At 38.0% G+C, this 22,691-nt stretch overlaps 1 protein-coding gene across 8 annotated transcripts in view; it reads right to left on the reverse strand.

Annotated features, from left to right (window-relative positions):
• The window catches only part of LOC106052517 (nephrin), a 195,777-nt gene that overhangs the window by 29,169 nt on the left and 143,917 nt on the right, over nucleotides 1-22,691 (reverse strand). For 5 of the 8 annotated variants that reach the window (XM_056011050.1, XM_056011051.1, XM_056011046.1 and 2 more), the window contains exon 5: nucleotides 13,348-13,399. The gene's annotated coding sequence lies outside the window, so the exon portion shown is untranslated. Of the gene's footprint in view, nucleotides 1-13,347; nucleotides 13,400-14,355; nucleotides 14,419-14,456; nucleotides 14,528-15,035; nucleotides 15,204-22,691 lie in introns of those variants that run through there. The other 3 variants (XM_056011048.1, XM_056011047.1, XM_056011049.1) reach the window with 3 other exon arrangements.

Below are 22,691 nucleotides of genomic sequence, written 5' to 3' on the forward strand. Positions count from 1 at the left end.
TTCATTGGATGCATTAATTTATTAATTTAAACAACGTATTTATTTTTTCATCTTTTCTATAGGATTAAGCTAGTTTTAATTTCGGGTAGACATTTGCCCTTTAACATTCAACTACCTTCAATTAACCTTATTTAGCAAATGCTACTTTGAAAATCAATAAGTAAGTGAAACTATTTTGGTTTAAAACAAAAAAACTATTGCTACCAAATAGCAAACGTTAAACATTGGAGATTTTAAAAGCAGGTTTTTTGAAAGTTTGGTCCTGGCCAATTTCTAACAGCTAGAAGCCAGTGAGTCTTGGAAGACACACACAACACAGACACATTGAGTGAAGTTCCAACCATGGAGTTTCTAGGAAGTGGTAAACATCACTTATAGAGGATCGCATTACCAAAGAGAAGGTTCGTGACAGCATCGATACATCGATTGGACATTACGATGATTTCCTGACATGTCAAAGAAAAGTAAAGCCACTTCACGGGAACGTGATTTGCGAAGATCCTGCATGGAACATTTCCAGGAAAAGGAAAGAGATACAGCAGGCACGATTAGAAAATGACATCCAGGAAATGGGCGAGGTGGTTGACATGTTAAAGATGAAAAAAACAGGAATTGACGAGGCGGTTGACATGTTAAAGATGAAAAAAACAGGAATTGACGAGCTGGTTGACATGCTAAAGATGACAAGAAACAGGAATTGACGAGGTGGTTGACATGTTAAAGATGAAAAAAACAGGAATTGACGAGGCGGTTGACATGCTAAAGATGACAAGAAAAAGGAATTGACGAGCTGGTTGACATGCTAAAGATGACAAAAAACAGGAATTGACGAGGTGGTTGGCATGCTAAAGATGACAAGAAACAGGAATGGACGAGGTGGTTGACATGCTAAAGATGACAAGAAACAGGAATTGACGAGGTGGTTGGCATGCTAAAGATGACAAGAAACAGGAATTGACGAGGTGGTTGGCATGCTAAAGATGACAAGAAACAGGAATTGACGAGGTGGTTGACATGTTAAAGATGACAAGAAACAGGAATTGACGAGGTGGTTGACATGCTAAAGATGACAAGAAACAGGAATTGACGAGATGGTTGACATGCTAAAGATGACAAAAAACAGGAATTGACGAGGTGGTTGGCATGCTAAAGATGACAAGAAACAGGAATTGACGAGCTGGTTGACATGCTAAAGATGACAAGAAACAGGAATTGACGAGGTGGTTGACATGTTAAAGATGACAAGAAACAGGAATTGACGAGCTGGTTGACATGCTAAAGATGACAAGAAACAGGAATTGACGAGGTGGTTGACATGCTAAAGATGACAAGAAACAGGAATTGACGAGGTGGTTGGCATGCTAAAGATGACAAGAAACAGGAATTGACGAGGTGGTTGACATGTTAAAGATGACAAGAAACAGGAATTGACGAGGTGGTTGACATGTTAAAGATGACAAGAAACAGGAATTGACGAGGTGGTTGACATGTTAAAGATGACAAGAAACAGGAATTGACGAGGTGGTTGACATGCTAAAGATGACAAGAAACAGGAATTGACGAGGTGGTTGACATGCTAAAGATGACAAGAAACAGGAATTGACGAGCTGGTTGACATGCTAAAGATGACAAGATACAGGAATTGACGAGGTGGTTGACATGTTAAAGAAGACAAGAAACAGGAATTGACGAGGTGGTTGACATGCTAAAGATGACAAGAAACAGGAATGAATGGAAAATATTTTTTGGCATATGAAGTGAATGAATCTGGTATTATTGTGTATATAAACTACTAAGATAAACATTCATATTTCTATTCAAGCTTTACTTTGGTTCCAAATGTCAATTATTTCTGTACACTATCAGGTAAATAGTAACTTGGTTTTCTTCTATTCGAGACACATTTAAAATATCCATATGGAGCTAAACAAAACATAATATATCAGTTTAAAAAAAAAAAGTATTTTTTTTTCCCCGTTCTAGATGTTTTTATGGTTCATGTTTCTGAGTAAAAAAAAAAAATGTTCAAAGTTCGTTCCAATACATTCCGTGGTCTAAAAGTCACTGTTTAGAGAGTGGTGTCCAAATGTAAAGTGTTTGTGTGACAACACTAAGTCATTGTGAACTCTGTGTGTGTGTGTACATGTTCAGTGCCAGGTGTGCCAACTGCCAACACACGTAGTCATGTAATCAAAGTATAACGTCAACACAAAACTAACGAAGGCAAACAGCCCAACAGTTTCTCCATGTGACTACACTACACGACCTGACCCCAAACACCCGCCTCCACAAGTGACCACTATACCAATGATACATTGCAGCAAAAGCAATATTCTTTTCACAAATATAAATACAATGTACGAAGCGTTCCCAAAATATCAAATATGAAGAACATTTAGCACATGTATAATGTCGGTCTTTGTGCTGGCCACATAACATTTTATCCTCATAGACTGTTGGCAGTAACATGAGGGGAACTCGCCTATACTTGCTCTATTTTTTATTTGTAGGTGTCTAGGCTCTAGGGAAATTGTTAGTTGTTGTTTTTATTAAATGAATTGAATGAAATACTCGTTATGGACTTGATATTCCAAAGTCAATTTGAAAACGAAGTCATACTGAGTTAGCAGCCCGTGAAGGACGTCATAGGTACTCATAGACCCCCGAATAGTTTGCAAGTCAGCATTAACTTTACATCGCCATATCTTGTGTTACATTTAAGCATGTCAAGTTCGAAATTAGATAAACTGTCTAAGACACACAGTGATTAACTGGTCTACAAAGAACAAAAACTGCTGTGGTATACTGTGTTTTGATTCAGATTTTTTGAACTTAAAATTGACCCCCTCCCCCCTTTTTTTTTTACTACAAATATATCATGTCCAATGTTTGAAAAAAACAAGTGCTATAGCGGAGATGCCATTGTTTCTCTGGCCAATGATTCATTGAAGGTGTCAGGTTGTCCAGCACAAACAGCTGTAAGCAGTCCCTCATTAGATATTTCAGACAGCTACTGAAGAGAAGCAGTCATCAACCGTAAAACATGAAGTCGGCATCCATTGGACCTAAAATTAAGACCTTCACCAGGAATCGAACTCAAGACAGACTATAAGACAGTCATTCCAACAAGCTGCTACCGCACGCTTCTTCTCCTAGCTCTGAGACTAAGCATTGTCTACCATCTGTACAGAGTATTGGTTCACCTTGGCTATCGATGGGTGTGTCTAATGTATTTGGTTCACCTTGGCTATCGATGGGTGTGTCTAAAGTATTTGGTTCACCTTGGCTATCGATGGGTGTATCTAATGTATTTGGTTCACCTTGGCTATCGATGGGTGTGTCTAATGTATTTGGTTCACCTTGGCTATCGATGGGTGTGTCTAATGTATTTGGTTCACCTTGGCTATCGATGGGAGTGTCTAATGTATTTGGTTCACCTTGGCTATCGATGGGTGTGTCTAATGTATTTGGTTCACCTTGCCTATCGATGGGTGTGTCTAATGTTGAGGCATTGCAAAAGTAAAAGTTTGACACTTTCGTGAGAGTGGAAGAAATGTCAGCTATAGAGAATGACTTGAATCTAGGTTTAAAACCAAGATGTTCTCAATGTGTACACTGTTTACACACGACATCAACAACGAGGTAACTATATTTAAATTTTAATGTGATGTTTGCTTGTGCAATGTCATAACAGTCAAGTACTTTAGTCCCCAAACTCAACCCAACTCCATGTGTGCAATTGTTTCACTTGGAAACAAAAGGGAGAGAAGTCAACTAATTATACGACGCTCCTAGGAAATCGAGTTCGGATAAATCAGGAGTTATTAAAATGATGCCGCAACACACACAGGATTAGTGGTCGATATTTGGTTGCCTAGATCTCATTCTTTGTCGACCAGGAAAAGGGGTGTAGGCCTCATTCAGTCGAAAAACGACCATGGATCATCTCATATAGTGTATAGACATAGAGCTGTATTGTATGAGACAAAAAAGAGATTGAATGTTTTGATGTAGTTCTTTGTCGACCAGGAAAAGGGGTGTAGGTTTCGTTCAGTTAACAGTTAAAAAACAAACCGACTATATAGTGTATAACACTTCAACTATAGTCTGTGTTCGCTAAGACAAAGAGAGATTAAATCTTAAGTATATTTTTTTGTGCTGTTCCCCTCCTCAAAGGCTGATGGTCAAAATCTAAATTACTCTGACCTCTAGAACCATTCACCCTTTTTTTTTTTGGACCGAATAGGACAATATTTACTTTTATTTAGGTCACGCTTCGTTGCGTATTTTGGTTAAGAAGACTAGCAGGTGGAAAAAAAAAAGTGTTTTAAAAAATCATAGAAAAACTTAAGGCCTTCCTGTCCGACTGGTCAGCATGATAGGCCTACAATATCCCAAGAAACGATTGAAAGTTAATGAGGCTTTCAGAAAATTGCTCTGACATACTATTAAAGAAAGACTAATGCGCATATCGGGGTTAGTTTCAATCAGTTCGTTCAGTTGACCTTACTCTATTTCACCATTCAGTTCTACCACTATTGCTTCACTGTTCTATTGCATTTCTTTACAGTTATCTAGAATTCATTTTGACTTTAGGACTCGCAGTAGATTGAGTTTAAATGGATTTAGCTTCAACACAATCAACCTTCAGTTGACGGCTTCGCGAATCTGCTAGTCTTGTTGTTCTATTCAGAAACCATAATGCAACTAAACCCACTCTTCAACTGAATGCCACAGTCAGTGTGTAAGAAGTGTACAATGTCACGCTAAACCCAACTAACAACATATCTAAGAAAGCCAAGCAGAGGTTTCAATGGGGGACATAAGTAGTCAGAAAGAATGCTGAACAACAAGGAGAACACAGGAGGTTTGTAAAGATACGTTTTTACAAAAGAAACAAGGTTTGAGAACCATTTGTTTAGTTGTGTGTATGTGTTTGTTGACTGCGTGTAAGAAGGCGCCTTTTCACGTTTTATTGGATATGTTTGTCTAGTGTGATGCTGGTATTCATTAGTCTGCAGCCTGTTCTGGTTGATATTTTTTTTGTTCGCTTTGTTCTGGCAATGTAAACATCAGATGGATAGTTTCGGTCTGACAGACATGTTATTGTAGTCTGTCACGGCACAAAATAAAATAAAGGAACTTTTTTTTTTTATAAACATCACACGACGTTTTGCTCGTAGGCATGACCAGGCCTCTATGGGATCGCTACTGATCATTTCACCCACCCTTATCGTTCTGACACCACGTGATTTTAATGACCACCAACTTGAACACAAAAAATCTTTGCGTGTGCTTTAGTGGTGAGTTTTCAATTCATACGTGGGATGTGTGGTTGAGAGGATAAGTCCTCTTGACTACGTATTAAAGGGGCTCGTGTTCGAATCCCGACTCGAGCAGAGTTGTGTTTGCTGAGCTTCATTATAAACTAGAAACCTATTCGTCTTCACTGAAAGCAACACACGAGGCGAGTAGAACTGGGAAGTGCTGACAGCCTGAAATGACAAAACGCGGCGGCAAAGTCTCTACAATTGGGCTACAAAATAATCTGCGTTAAAGTCACACCAGAATTTGTTCATTTTTTGTTTCATTTTACCAAAGAATCTCAACAAAAATAAATGTATTAATCTCCTAGCTAAAACTATGTATGTATATTTAGTAAATAAGTCAGGCCTGGATGTGATAAAGTAAGACATTCTATGAGATGTTTATTTAAAAAAAAAAATAATGTCTGTAAAATGGAGGGGGGGGATTGATGTGTGAAATGACGGTGAGACTCATAGTCTGACCAGCTCTGGTATGTGGAGTGCTCTAGCTGGATGTAGACACTACATCGCTGTGTATTCATTACACCCGTCTCTAGGTATTCCACACGCCAATGGCTTAAAAAAAAAACAACATTCTAAGCGTGTCTGGAACCCAGCAGAGAGTGGACCTTCAAAGTCAATTTGTCTCAGACCCCCACTTAATCAGCCGAGGGGTCATTACAAGCGATAACGTCGTCCAGTCTCAACGTTTCTCGTCGTAACTGACCATATCTTGACGGTATGGGGGCGGAACCCAGGGGCTCTCAACACGCGGGGACGTGAAGCGCGTTCGTGATTTATGGCACAAAACGTCTTGCCGAGTCTGGCTGGCTATTATAAACAAGTTTGTCTGGACTTCTAATAGGCTACTAAATTCACTTCAATGAGACTGAAGTGTTTCAAAAATATATCCTCGTTAAAAATACCCTGCGAAGGAAATACATGAGAATCCCTGCGTGTCTTATCATAAATGTTTAATACTAGTTGGAAGTGTTCTTTTTACTAGGTGCCAGGCTCAGTTTTAGTTCCTTGTAACTTTTGTGTTAATGCGAGGCTCTGATTATAGTGGACAATGTGTTTCAGCTAGTAGACAGTTCGTGGTGCTGATAATGACTTCACTTACACTTAACAGATCTAGTTCACAGAGCTGCTAACGTAACTATTGGAAATTGTAGCATTAATCTTCTAGGATCAAATTTAAAGGAAACATTCTCTCTCGGTGACAGCCACAAATAAGAGAGAAGAAAAACAATGACTAGCGTTCCAACAAGATTAACAAACAAATATTACTTTAAGTACAGACACACAGATCTGAGGCATAGTCACAAACTGTGATCGTAAGGAAGAGAGAGAAATGAAACAGTCCATCAATCCAAACACGAAGCGTGTCAAAAGCAAAAGATGGACCCAACCCAGACTTCAACCGTTCTTACACTATTGCACCATCTCACTTGGCTATACAAATGATCTCAGTAACATACAAGAAACAAAAGGTACGAATGCTCTTGGAATCAAACTTTGTTTTAGACATAAAGAAGAGTTACATGCGGTCTGTTGGTTCACGTATACGTTGAGCCATCATTCAAAAAAGTCAAGCTTTTTATTTACATTAAAGTTCGCTTGACTTTGTTCCACAGACAAAAGACAAGCCCGAGATAGAGCGCCAGTTTGAGACTCCCTCAAAGTGGATGCAAGCAGCACGTGCATGCTAGTGTAAATAGTAAATTGATAACACGGTGGCGATAACAAGCAGGTAGACTTAGATCTATCGGCGACATTTTCCATACATCAAGGATATTTTGTTGTGTTGTAAATGTAATGGGACGGGAGAGCACATCAAATGCGAAGAACAACAACAGGAAATAGAGCAGAAAGAGGCTCTGGACTTGAACCCACAGGGGAAGAGAAAAGCTGAGAGACCAAAGCAGACATGGAGGAGATCAGAAGTACACCAAGTACAGACTGCTACTGAGAAGTAGTGCCCAGAACAGAGTCCGATGGCCAAGTGGCCCTATACTTCACTGGGAATCAAAACAAGTCTTAAGTTATATCTCATTGTTATTATCTCCAGAATCATAACATCTACCATTCATCGCCATGGTCCAGCATTTTTCATTTCAGTAATATGTGCGGGATGGGGCGCGATGGCTGAGTGATTAAGCTCTTGGCTTCCGAACCTGGGGTTCTGGGTACGAGTCCACCCAACTCTAATGGGTACCTGACTTTAGTTGGGGAAAGTAAAGACATGTTGGTCGTTGTGCTGGCCACATGACACCCCCTGATCTTCAACCGTTGGCCACAGAAATAGATGACCTTAACATCATCTACCAGATAGATCGCAAGGAGAATTGTGTACTATGTGTTGGGGTGTAGCGAGGAAAACAAAAAGTCAGACGGATAGAAATACAATGCACTTAATGCAGACTTTTGTTTTTGTTTCAAGCCCATACATCTAGGTACTGAGTTCGACATCAGAATACTCTTTCTGCTTTACTCCACCTCTTAAAGTACTTTTTTAAAAAATATTTTCTCATCCGAACACACACAATAAATAAGCAATAAGAGATTATACTTACTACTGATAAGAGAAAGAAAAGAGAGAAATAAGACGTCTCTTCCCTCGATCAAAGATCGACAGAACAAGTGCCAAAGAAGAAAAAAAAGAGGAATGAAATACGTGAAGATGAAGGAATGTTAAAGGAGGAGGGAGAGACAGGTGAGGGTGAAGACAAATGAAAAGGTCTACACGGCATATGATCAGGTTAACACAAGATACAAATTAGAATGGCAGGGAGGAGGAGAGCACTAAAGTGAAGGGGATACATTGAAGCTATGAGAGAGAAAATATGAAGAGAGAGAGAGAGAGAGAGAGCAAGTGGCAGGAAGAGAAGACAGAGGGAATGGTTACTAAACACAAGAGCTGCTGTTGATTCACTCATCAAATATAATTGGGTATATATGACAAGTACCTGACAGATTGACTTCCCCTTATTGGGCTACTGGGAGGAATTGTGTTTCCTTAGAACTATTATAATGTCAACATGACTAATTTTCTGTTCTTTTCCCCCACTGATTTCCCAAGGACTTAAAGCCTATTACCAAAGTACCACTTGCACAACAACAAACTTCCAGCTCTGAGGGCTTAGACAATGTACAATCTATCATGACCTGTTATCAATATTCGTTTCGACAAAGGCCCAAAATTATGTAATGTTGTATAGCATCGGTACGAATCATAATGGGAGTCGGATGCAGTTATGTCCATGGAATGACCATATAGGTAAAGATGGCGGACTCCAAAGGAATCTGTGGCGGAGTGACATAAACCGCTTTGCTACCCATCAAGGGGGAGCTCGAGTTCGAAGCCCGACTCGAGCTAAGTTGTGTTTGTTGATCGCCTAAAAGCTCCTTCAGATATATATATATATACATACACACACACACACAGAATGTCTAAAAAACGAGATTGGATCAACGCGTACTGACGTGTCTTTCATCCCTCTATTCTTTCGTTCTGTCTGTCTCTCTCTCTCTCGCAATGTATCCAATTCCTATCATTTCTTCTCTCTCCTTAGTAACAATCTATTCTATTCTGTCTATTCTTCCCTCTATTCATTCCTCTGTCTCTCTCACAATGTATCTAACCCCTTTCATTTCTTCTCTCTCGTTAATGAAAATCTCTCTCTCTCTCACTTCCCCCCTTTCTTAACTGTATTCTCTCACGTTCTGACACTCCCACACGTACTGTTGATTCTTGCAAGTCTCTGGTCCGATAAGGCGACGTCATGTTATGTACGTTAGATAGAGATATCCCTGGTCGTGAGTCTTAAGACTGGCCGTGAAGTTGTGGTGTCGTAGTAAGCTTTTACACGACGAAGACGGCCTATGTATGTGGGCCTTCTTTCCTTACCAAATGACCCTAATACAGTATTTTGTATCACTGTTGCAACTTTTACTTACTCGACCACTTACATATGCTTCTTCGTAGAAAGTATAACGGAAGATCTTTTTATATAACCATCCTTTTGCCATGTATCCGAAACAATCTATTGGCAATATTATTTAAGTTTCCCTTATTTGTTACCCCCCCCCTTTTTTTTTCTCCAAAAAGACATTTGTTTTGAGATTACTCTTTGGCCGTACGTAATTCTTACAAATACGTTTAACGTATGTATATGTTTATGTAGATGTTTAAGTTAAATGGTTTTCTTCATATGTTAGGCGGAATAATTCAAAATATAATTGGTGCATGTCTGTCTTAAAGCGTTCGTAGTCCTAACACAGTTTAGTGTATCCTCTTTTATGCTCCTACTAGGATGGCTCATAAAAAAAAAATTAACCTTAGTACAGCGACAGGCACTAAGGAAAGAGAGCATGAGAGAGAGAGAGAGAGAGAGAGAGAGAGAGAGAATAGAGGGATAGAAGGCACAGACTGGCACCAAGGAAAGTGGGAGAGATGGAGAGAGAGAGAGGGAAAGAGAGATGATAGGGAATGAATACAAAGAGGAGAGAGAAAGAGAAAGGATATATAATAAGGAATGGATACATAAAGGAGAAAGTGAGAGAGAGAGAGGTGAAAACAAAGAGGTAAAGTGAGGAGAAGACAAACATAAAAGAGTGTAGAAAGCAAGAGATAAACTCAAAGGAAAGACTTGATCAACGTGTCTGGCTTGTTAATCCTATAGGCTAGCGTTCAATGCTGTAAGGTCCCAAGCCAATTCATGGCCTCAAAGGTAGATAACAATGTGTATGCTGGGGTGGCGGGTGGTGGTGGGGAGCTGAGAAAATAGGTAAGGATGAAAATGATATATTTAGCCGGTGAGTAATAAACAAGTCCGCCTGTGTTCCTCCAAGAGTCAGGAAGTTCCTCTCGCGTCTGCGGCATCCTCACTCCGGGTCAAACGTAAAAGTCAAGCGTCTGGTTATAGGGCAAAGTTTCAAAAGAGCGGCATACCCAAAAGAAAAGAGTTCGAACCCGAGAAATGATTGCTGGTACATTCCATCAACCAGGTGGCTAGAATGAAACGATGGCCATGTATAGATATGGGTGAGACAACACGATATAGGCCTACTTACTGTACAAGACGGAGGCGCGGTGGCTGAGTGGTTAAGCGCTTGGCTACCGAACCGGGGTCCGGGGTTCGAATCCTGGTGAAGACTGGGATTTTTAATTTCGTGACCTCTGAGTCCACCCAGCTCTAATGGGTACCTAACTTTTTTTTACTGTACAAGACACAAAATCATATACCCTCTCTCCCTTTTAAAAGGCCATAACGGAACAAAAGTCTCCCATTTCTCCTCGTTGTATAGATCTTATAAATGAGAACTATTACCAGTTCGAACCAATTCAAAGCTCGATAGGCTATAATGCACGCATTCGGTTAGTATCAACTTGATTGTATCCAAAACAAGTGTTATTTCTGGAGTGACATGGCACTCTTCATCCCAGGCTGAGAGGCGAGCACTGGGCCATATGTATACATCCTACATGCATTATATAGGCATTAAAGTACACCCATCATCCATTATATATATATACATGCATAAGCAGCTTAGCGGGCCCGCAAGATAAAATAAAAAGTTCTTAACTTCAACGTCAAGTGTCTATTGCAACTCACGCGGCGCTGACCAAGTCAAACCACGAGACAATAAATATAGGCCTACAGCATTCGCTCGCATTTCCATTGAAGGGGGGAGAAAATACAAACGCCAGAACAAGAACAAAAACAAGTCCACCGAAACCGTCAAGGTTTACTATTTAACCCCCCAACCCCCTTTTTCATTTCCCCGATAGAGTTAGATTAGTCCCAACGCTACTGATCCAATATACCCAAGTTTAACAAGCGTCAAGCAGACAAAAGACGCAGACACGACAAGAATGCAACCCTGGCGGGCAGTGACAGTGAGATCAAGACAATAGGAGTTAGAAAAACAAATGAGCAAGCATACGCAGAGATAGCCGAAACAAAAAAGGACTGCAGCCATTATGTAGACAGAAGCGCTGGATTATGTTCCACACCAAATAGCAAATGAGAGAAGTCATAACAATGAAACCAGACGCTCCAAGTGCGGGCATTCTGTTGGGGCCCATATGGTTTGGGATGGGCGGTGCCACAAGGTTCGAATCGGCAGGGCCTGAAAGGTTCCGTTAGGCTTAAAGAAAAAAAAAAGTTCCAATGTGTGGCGCCAAAAGATTCGATATCTTAAAGCCGTAAGGTTCGAATGGGTGACGTCATAAGTTAAAAATAAAGGTTATTCTATGTATAGTACACCGACTGAGAGAAAGTATACCCATAACAATTTTTAAAAGTAGATAAGTTAAAATAAATAAAGGCAGGTATACAAACCGAGAGAATTGTTTTTTCCATAATGTAGGTATGTTCTTATTTACATTGTGTGTTTTGTGTTAGGCCTAAGTGTGATCTACTTAACTCTATTCTCTCTATATCAACTCTTTTTTTTTATTTGTAATCAAGAAGTATAAAGCAGGCTAACTGTAAGACTTTCTTTTTATATTCAGCTTTTTGAGAAATTAATCAAAAGCTTTATAAATATATAAGACTTGGATATAATTTACATATATATAAATGTAAATGCAACAAGCATCTTAATATATTTGTCAGTGTTAAATCACTAAATATTTATATATTCATAAGCCAATGTTAAATCACTAAATGTTTATATAGTCATCAGTCAGTGTTAAATCACTGAATATTTATATAGTCATCCATCAATTCTAGATCAAAATTAATGATAAGTAAGACAAGATACAACTTTTCCAGATCACAACAACAGTAAGGAGGTAAACATTAAACACTAAACTGGACAAGTCTTATCTAGCTCACTGATTTATGAAAGTTGTGGTTCCCAGTAAATAGTGGTTTGCTGACATAAACTTCTGACACTACCTTCAAGAATGTAGCATTAAAACTGAAAGTGTCCAAACACAAAAGAGAAGGGAGAGGAGAGGAGAAAGTGTGGGAGAAAGTAGGTATCAAACAGCAATGCCATCAGAGAAGGTGAAATAGAAGAAACAAAAGAGATAATATGTCATACTTAAGGGACTCAGCTTGGTGTACATCACTCAGGCCTTAAGTAGACTCTCAGTCTGGGACTCAGCATCTGAGACAAGGGAAGAAAGTCTGGAGGGGGGTAAGTAAAGATGGCTAAAAAGCCAAAGGGGTTGGTAACAAATGAAGAGGCTTGATGAGGTGTGGGAGTAAAGGAGTTTTATTTACAAAGACAGACGTAAGAGAGAGAGAAGAGGGTGCTATTTTGAAAACATGGTGGGGTGGTGACATCTGTAAAGAGGGTGTAGAGATCCCTAGAGGAAAGGATGATGTCCATTAAAAATAGAGAATGAGGTGGTCTGCCTGAAGACCAAATGGAGGGTGAAATACACTATGGCAAACATGTACACATTATCATTTCTGTGCTCAAATGTTATGGGAAACGTCCAGATTGTGCAGTCAAAACAGAGCACACAGAAATTATTTATGTGACCAAATATTAATGAAAGGTTTCCAGATTTAGCAAATATATTTTTTTTGTTTCCAAATATTAGGCTAAAGGGACCCAGGATTATAAAGGTAAACACAACAACAACCAAAAAGTAATTAAATTAGTAGCTTAATTGTAGGGCTAAGCATATAACAAAGAAATACATTATTTTTTTCAGAATTGTATGTTCTAACTACTCTGAGAAATTAAAGCTTATAATTAAAATATTTATTTGTGGGTTCCATTACAGCAGAATCATTTTTTGCAACAGTATGAGAGATAAGCTGGGTGAGAAAAAACAGTGTTAATGAAATGGGATTTAAAAAGCAGGATTTATGCATTGTAATATCAGGAAAGAAACATTTAAAATCATATAGACATAGAATCTAGAACTAATACTCAAATTACAGAGACACTCCTGATGTGTATCAGATTTATAGGGCCTATGATGTGTATCAGATTTATAGGGCCTGTATCCTTTTCTAGACTATTGGACAAGCCAGAATAATTGTAGAGAAGAAAAGCATAGAGATTTACTCACCTTTTATAAAATATCCTTTGATTTGATGTTTTAATCCTTATGAGAGTGATCTCTGAAAAAAATTATTACAAAAGTAATAAAAGCTATTGATCTAGAATAAATTCTAATATAGATTTAAATTAAATTAAACATCTCATAGATCTAAATGTTGAAAAGTTGAAAAATATAGATCTAGATATGTCTAAATGTAGAATTTTAAAATCTAGTAAATCTATAATAAAATATATCTAATTATATAGGCCTACTTTATAGATCTAGATCTAATTAATTTTAAAAGCCTGGAGTAAGAAGAAACCTTTTGACTTTCATTATTTTCATTCTCACATTCACAACTGATATTCTAGACATTTTTTTTTTAGATATTGAATCAATATTGATAATTACATTTAGACCTAAATCTAGACCTAGATTAACTAGATATAATGTTAAAAGTAGGCTACTGTCATCATGATTATAAATAAGATATACAGACTCTAGATCAAGAGTCTATGAGTAGATCTCATAGACGTATAGATCTAGATCATATCTAGTCTAGATCTTTGGTCCTATATCTAGATTAGATCTAGAAATCTTAGATTTGTAGAGTCTGCTGGCAGCGTAGGCCTATCTTTAATCTTAGATTTAGACTTAGAGTCTAGAGATGTCTTCTACTTAAATTAATATATTATTGATCTAGAAATCTAGATCTAATTATATATTTATTATAATGATAAGAATAACAATAAGTTTTGAATAAGGTTATTATTAAAAACAACAAAAGTGTCAAAAGTAGACGACTAGACTAATCTGAATCACTACCTACTACTGACTATGTTACAGTATGTAAAGTATATAACATTAAACATGTATCATGACTCTGACTACTCTGAGTCTGAGTAGTCTGAGTGAGTTTGAGTCTGACTTGTTTGAGTATGTCGACTCAACAAGAACAAGTATTCATAATTCAAGTATGTCACTAACGATGATACTGTAAAAGAATAGTTAAGTATAAAAGAATCTAGACTTTACTTTACTAGATCCAGACTTAGATCTAGATTACATCCAGAATATTAACAAGATAATAAAACGAACAAATAATAATAGTTGAACAACAACAAATGAACCCATACATCGTGCCTCATCCATTCACTTCCTGTATGCCAGGTCAAAAAAAGAAAGAAAGTCTATAGAGTCAGACTCCTGGAAGAAAAAAAAATCTTCTAGTCTAGCAATGTGTTTGGCTTGTAAAATCATTCGGCTCTTGGGACGGACAAACAGGCCATGCTTTTTTTTTTTTTTTTTTTATAATCTAGATCTAGATCAGTTTTTGATCTAGATCTATAAAGATCTATAGGACCTATAGATCTAGTCATCTAGATATTCGATCTATGCATTATAAACACTAACTTGAAAAGCAGACAACAAAGAAATTGTAATGATTGATTTATTCCTAAATAGGCATTTTCCAGGAAATAATAATAAATGGTTTAAATCAAAAACTCAAAAAATATTAAATGAAAAAAAAAACAAGTTTTAATTTAAAATAATGCAACACGTAGGGCCCTGTTCTTTGACGCCATGATTGTCGTGAAGTAATGTTGTTAACCTTTTAACAATAAAAATGTTTAGTTTCAGTTAAGGCACGTCTGAGATAGAAGTATAAATAAGTAATAGTATATTTAGTTTTTTAAAATGACCATTGTACTTACTATTGTTATGAAAAAGAATGCCACATTACAAATGCGTCAGAGGGAACGTAAAAAAAAATAATAAAAAGTTTGCTTGTTAACTGAGTTTCTAATCCGGCTTAGTAGCCTAGCATTAGCAGAAGTGAGCTTTCTTTTCACGCACATACCTCTCCAACCCACCCCCACTTCTTTACACATTCTAAATATAACAGCATCAGTCCAGAAGAGCGAAACTTCTACCTGGCGTTGGAAACGTTATAGTTTTGGTGGCACCAAGGGGGAATAAATGCGCGTTCCAGGCAGGCAAAGGGCGGACAAGCGATGGTCGTATGTCAGAATAAAAAAGTGTAAATAGAGCATTGTTTTAGGGTAACGGTTCTCTACCTTTACTTTTATGAGTCCCAACCAGGTGACGCGTCATTCACTTTCATCTCCTGCTTTCCTAGTGAAATATTTCTGGGTTGTTGTTGTTCTAAATCTTCAAACTATAAATTATGTAGCTTATATAATGGTGTAAGATGCAAAACTATGAATCAATATGCTCCACTGTATGGGAGAGGATCACTGTATTGTGTGTCACGCCACGAGGTGAACACCTAGCTCATAAATCGAGGTCTATATCTAGTGCGGCAGTGCAACCACGCAAGACCTCATCATCAAAAGGAGGCTTCCAGAAATTTAAAATAAAATAATTAAACAAGCAAAATAATAAAATTTCCTTTTTAAAAAACAAGCTTATTTAAAGAGGAAGAACTCCACCCTTATAACTTTATCTATCAATGATGTTCAATGTATTTCCCTTTTTCGATATCATATAGTGTTTAATTACCAATAATTAATTGACTGAGAATTTTTGTTTATTGATTCATGTTTTTTTTAGGTAAATAGATAATTGTTTAAAGTATCAGCTTGATCGGAGTAAGTGTGAGAGACAAATAGCGTTAACAATAATTTAAGGGGGCTAAACCCAGCATATTTAGCCAATCTGTGAATTAAAAATAATTTAAACAAAAACAAAGCTTATGTTAAGTGTAATTGTATCAATTAGACTGATTCAATCAGGTAATTGTATGTGCAACTGACCTAGACATAATAAATCAGTGCGATAGAAATATTCTTACCAATTGTTTTTGTTTAGCTTTTAGCTTTCTCAATACGCTATGATCCTCTCACTTGTCTGGACCAGTTGGGAAAGGGGAGGAAAGAAAGGAGTATCCTTGTGAATGTTTACATGATCTTTTTTTTTTTAAATACATACAAAATGTACACCCAGGGCTGAAGATTTCTGAAGGGGACTAATTTAACTAATACCACCACATCTCAGCATATTTCCCTTGTTCAAGACTTTCAAAAAAAGAATAATTAATTATCAATATTTAATTCGTTAATTTTTTTTTTTCCATTTCTATGTTGTCAGGTAAAAGAAAAAATATGTGCAAAATTTCAGCTTTAATCCGAGATTGGGTGTGGGAGAAATAACGTGTACAAACCTTTTACCATACAGACAGACAGAGTGAGTTAATATAAACTATGTAAAAAACAACAACAAGTAATCGTTATAAAACAAACAAACAAAAAAAAAACAACTAACTAAATAGTCACATGAATACTAATCGTAAGTAAGCAAGCCACGTGGTTGGAAAGGTCACATCCGTCACAACGGACACACAGGGAATAGAATATAATGACTTTAATTTCTACTTGCAATCGATCGTAGACTCAACAAAATGTCTCGCACTTCATAGATGTACTAATACTAGACCATCAGCACTGTTGCTGAAGTTCCTTCAGTCTTTTAGCAATTAGAAGTATTGCCTACGTTCATTTCATCCTTCTTGGAATGAGGTTGGTATCTGTTGTTAAAAAAAGAGTCATTTTAAAAACGTTAAGCTCCACTTTCAGACCTTGCCATCTATATGGCAGATGATGTAAAGGTCATCTGTTTCGGTGGCTTACAGTAAATGAGGGTGTCATGTGGCTAGCACAACCTTTACTTTCCCTAACTAATGTCAGCTGCCCATTGGAGCTGGGTGGACTCAAAGAAGCCCAAAGATCTCGAAATTAAAAATCACAGTCTTCACCAGGATTCGAGCCAGGTAACCCGTTTCGGAGCCTCGTCCACTACGCCTCCAAAGAAGAGACATTTTTAAAAACATTTTTAAGCGCCAACTTAGATCCGCCCATGCTTGCTTTTCATGTTTTTAAAGTTGAAACCGCGACCGAAAGCAGTGGCACCGCATGCGCGTTTGAATCCGTCGGCAACCGAGTGGCCCAAAAGTCGTTCCAGAAGTCACACTGACGAAACGTTCGCGAGCGCGTCTCAATAATTTTAATTGGTTTGTGAAAGTCAGCCATTTATGCAACTATGACAACTGGCACCACCAGATACTCGAAATACACGACGGGAGGAAGGCTAAGAAATAGATGGATTTGTGTTGTGAAAACAGATCTACAACAGCTAAGAGTCCGGCGTGGAGACTTAATAATAATAATAATAATAGTTTAATGTATAGGGCGCTGTTAACAAACATGATGTAGGCTCAAGGTGATGTGATAACATTGTAAACATAATCACGACAGTTAAAACGACAAACTTATCTAAAAATGTTTTGTTTAGGTCTTAATGTTCATCTTTAATGCAGTGAAGCATTTTGTCTATCTGAGATCAACCGTGACCGGATCAACGGGGAGTGAGTTCCAAACCTTAACATTCCCGTAAAGCAGGGGGTGGGCAACCTTTTTGCATCGAGGGCCGCATTTTAAAAAAATTGGGAATGACGGGCCGCATATACGATTTAAAAAAAAATTGAAGTTGTCTTTTTATAAAAACAATATCCCCGCAAATATGCAGTTGTACATATTGTGCAGTATTTTACTTTTTACACTCGTGCATAATGTTCCGGAACTGTGGAACTAGCTTACTAGTTGTTGCCCTTGTGACTGCTGTCAAATAACAGTCAGTCAACTTCGAGCAGTGATTATGCCTGTTTAGGTTTTTGAAAAATGTTTATTCACTGAATGAGACAATATATGTTCCGAAAGTTAAATGTCGGGACGAGCTAAGCCTGTCATTGTTAAACATCACCAGATTATTATGACCATGTCCTTCAATTGTGCATACTAAAACAAGGGACCCGAACAACACTCAGACCCCGAAACCCTTCCATATAACAAAACCTATTTGGAGAACTGCCAGATCTGGAAACCAGTACTATTGCTATGTAATTTTCTCCAAATAGAAATTTGCAATTATATGCAGCTTTGTGCAAACTTTGCTGTTTAAAGTTTATGGTTGGGATATATACAAAATAATAATAAAACAACAACTATTTTTATATTCAAAGCACGAACTCCATCAGTTGATACACTTGCCATCTTGTTTCAAGCATATTCAATATTTAACACATTTATTCATAGCATTTAATAAATACTAGCATGAGATTGTGTCTTTGACTGAGTGTATTGATGTATAGCCAATTAGCTTAATCTTAGTTTACTTAACACTTTTTATAATGAAACAGTTTCAATAATTTATATAGATATTATTTTTAATATATTTGCATTTTAATATGTATGTACTGTGGGCACACCTGATTTCTATAGGTGTCGGCGGGCCGCATAAAACACTCCGGCGGGCCGCATGTGGCCCGCGGGCCGTAATTTGCCCACCACTGCCGTAACGCCCAGGATAGATCAGAATGGAGAGATGTACTAAAGCAGGCCAGAGGCCCTCCATGGGCTGGAGTGTCACTGGGATGGATGAATGTGTTGTGAAAACGTTTAACCCATCCTCACCCATTTATTCTGCTATCCCGTCCACGGCGCCTTCAAAACAAAGGCGGGAAGAAAGAGTTAAAGTAATAAGTAGTCTGAATGTAAGAAAGTTTGGTTTGTCTGTTTCATAAGTTTCGAATGTTCCTTCAGATTCGAACACTATTATATCCTAGCCTAAACCAGAAGGGGTGATGGCGACAAGCAGGGTACGAACCAGAGACAATCAAGAGCATACCACACGACCAGGCAGCAAGTGAAAATAAACAGATTTTTAATGATAACAAAAATATTTTTTGTTTTCTATACAAAGAAAATTTTTAACTCTCATTAAATAAATAATTTTGAATAAAAACAATTAATGTGTAATTCAGATTCCTTTTTCTTAAATAATAATGCCACGTGTTATCGAATTATTAACTCTTTCTCTCCGTAATTACTTTTACACGTTTCGAAGTAATTCTTTTTGCTCGTTATCATTTCCCTCCCCTGTTATGATTGGGCTTCAATAGCTTCAATAACCTCAATAGCTTCAATAACCTCAATAGCTTCAATAACCTCAATAGCTTCAATAACCTCAATAGCATCAATAGCTTCAATAACTTCAATAGCTTTTGTTGTTTGGTATCAGAAAATGTATTTGGTATCGAATTGAAAGGAAATGCATGCTCTTTTTATATAACACAAGGTCAAGTTTATAAAATTAAACATTAATTTAATTTAATGAGGTCAAATCAACGATGGTATCGCCAATTAGGAGAGAAAGAGTTAAACCTATATTTAAAAAAAAGAAGATATACAATGTTGAGAAACATAAACCTAAATCCAATTCTAATATTGGAATCAGTGCCACGATACACGAGTCTATATCTGTATGTTGCACTGTGTCAACTAACGACCTACAAGTCACGAACGATAAGATCGTCTGCTATCTTCACTCTAGGTTTAAACCGAAGCTATCAGTCTAGATACTTTATTTTGACCATGACATTCACTCAACTGCACGAGTAACGTGTCCAGCGCCTTGGGCTCATACCGATATTCAATGCTGACCATAGTAAACATAGTGTGGAACATTAATTAAGCAAACATGATGCCCTTACATCCAGAGGCGTATCCAAAATTACACATAAAAAGGCTGTATTTATTGCTATTAAGTTCAAATAATAAGGTAAAAAAAAAAAAAAAAAAAACAAGCAAAATAAAAAAAAATCTTTTCAAAGTGAAAAAAAAAAAGCTTATCTAAAGAGGAAGAACTCCACCCGCAAAACTATAATTCACAAGTTATTTCCCTTATTCGATATCAAACAATTCATGTGTGTGTGTGTGTGTGCAGATACCAAAGTTTCCAAACTATAGAATTGGCGTGTCATAATACTCAACCATCGATAAAATAAAAGTTTTGCAACCAATCTAGAACTACTTCAAGTCAGACCTTCTAATGGATACAAGGAATATTGAATATCCAACGTAAGAGTCCGGCGCTTGTAAAATACAAAAAGTAAACTAAAACTGTAGGTTTAGATTTTGATCTATATCATTTATCAAACCTCGTTTTCTGAGGTGGGAGAGTCTTACCACGTTTTCAGGGGTAAGGAGAGGGGGGATGCTCTCTAAAAGAACTACCCATGCCCAGAGGAGAGGGGAGATGCTCTCTAAAAGAACTACCCATGCCCAGAGGAGAGGGGAGATGCTGTCTAAAAGAACTACCCATGCCCAGAGGAGAGGGGAGATGCTGTCTAAAAGAACTACCCATCCCCAGAGGAGAGGGGAGATGCTCTCTAAAAGAACTACCCATGCCCAGAGGAGAGGGGAGATGCTCTCTAAAAGAACTACCCATGCCCAGAGGAGAGGGGAGATGCTCTCTAAAAGAACTACCCATGCCCAGAGGAGAGGGGAGATGCTGTCTAAAAGAACTACCCATGCCCAGAGGAGAGGGGAGATGCTGTCTAAAAGAACTACCCATCCCCAGAGGAGAGGGGAGATGCTCTCTAAAAGAACTACCCATGCCCATAGGAGAGGAGGATGCTCTCTAAAAGAACTACCCATCCCCAGAGGAGAGGGGGGGTGCTCTCTAAAAGAACTACCCATGCCCAGAGGAGAGGGGAGATGCTCTCTAAAAGAACTACCCATGCCCAGAGGAGAGGGAAGATGCTCTCTAAAAGAACTACCCATGCCCAGAGGAGAGGGAAGATGCTCTCTAAAAGAACTACCCATCCCCAGAGGAGAGGGGAGATGCTCTCTAAAAGAACTACCCATGCCCAGAGGAGAGGGAAGATGCTCTCTAAAAGAACTACCCATGCCCAGAGCTGTAATGCTGACTCCATACAGCTAATACTTGTTCCAGCACAAACTTAAAAAAAAAAAAAAAAGAGGGGAAAAAAAAGCTCAAACAAGATAATTAATTACTCCTAGCGACAAACACAAATGGCGAGAGGAGGAAGGGGGGGGGGAGAGAGAGAGAGAGGCTGAGCTCCTAAACCAATACTGAACGCCGTATCTAATTACTCCAATAAAACAATCGCGCAAAGAAAAAAAAATCATTAAAAAAAAATCATCTTAATATAAATGGCTCATTGTGGGTTGTTTGGTAAACATGAGTCGTGTTCTGTCAATGTTTACTCATTATGTCATCATGTCCGTATTTATACTTTTTTTTTTACTTCATCAACTACACACCTAACCTCTTGCCCGCCACCATCACACACATACAACTATATATCTCATTTGATTGTACTAAGCCAGTGGTTCCTTAACGTTGTTATACAAGGAAACACTTCGCTCATTCTGAGTATTTAGCGGAACACTTTGCTTTTTGTGGAGATAAATACACCTGGTGGAATACTAGTTAACTATTCCAGTAGTTCGTGGAACACTCATTCAGGCCTTGCGGAACACTGGGGTTCCGCGCAACACAGTTTGGGAAACACTGCTGAGTTAGACTATGTACAATACACATACGAACAAGAGAAAAAAAAAAGTAAAAGAATTATGATCGAAACATAAAATCGAATGTTTTATAGTACAAGGATTAAGGAAATTTGCAGAATCGTGCGTGGTAACAAAGACCTGGCTGTGACCTACATTAGTTGCAAACCTAACGTAAAATCAAGTTTATTTTAAAAAATGTACTATTTTAATCACAAGTAATTATGCCGTTTTTACCTTATAATAGACAGGGAAGGCCTCAGGCCGACTTGACCGATTGCTACAATTGGCGCCCCGCCTAGCAGGGGCCCCGCAATTTACATTAAGCATATCACTATTAGTCATGGCTCTTGTCGCGGACTTAAGATGTAGAACAACATAACCAACACCCCCTCTACGGCAGTGCTGAACAACTGAAGAAAACAGCACACTATTTTTCCTTAGCACAGTCTGCAAAAGAGCTGACAGCTCAGCAGCAAAAAGCTGGCTAGAAGAAGATTAAAGATGTAGAACTTAATGGGTTTACATAATTAGTGTAAGCCTATCGTACGACTGACGTAACTTTAATTAACCCATAGGCACCTTTTGCGTTTGACTTGCTTCCTATGCATGTTGTATAAAAATTGTTGATATACTGATCTAATTAATAGTGTTTATTTTAAAAAAAAATTAATGGTGGCTTCGCAAGCATCCATTAAACTGGGCCCAGCAATTCGTAAGGCCGGCACTGATAATAGTCAAAGAGGATTGACAATGAAAATGCGACCGTCTTTATACACGGCAACAGTCTGATATACACTGCAACAGTCTGATATACACTGCAACAGTCTGATATACACATCAACAGTCTAATATACACAGCAACAGTCTGATATACACAGCAACAGTCTAATATACACAGCAACAGTCTGATATACACGGCATTAGGTCATTTACGCCAGAATAGGTTTTTACAAGAAAATGTTTTGGGGTTGGTGT

The sequence above is a fragment of the Biomphalaria glabrata genome, chromosome 14 (genome assembly GCF_947242115.1).
Source record: "Biomphalaria glabrata chromosome 14, xgBioGlab47.1, whole genome shotgun sequence".
NCBI lineage: Eukaryota > Metazoa > Mollusca > Gastropoda > Planorbidae > Biomphalaria > Biomphalaria glabrata.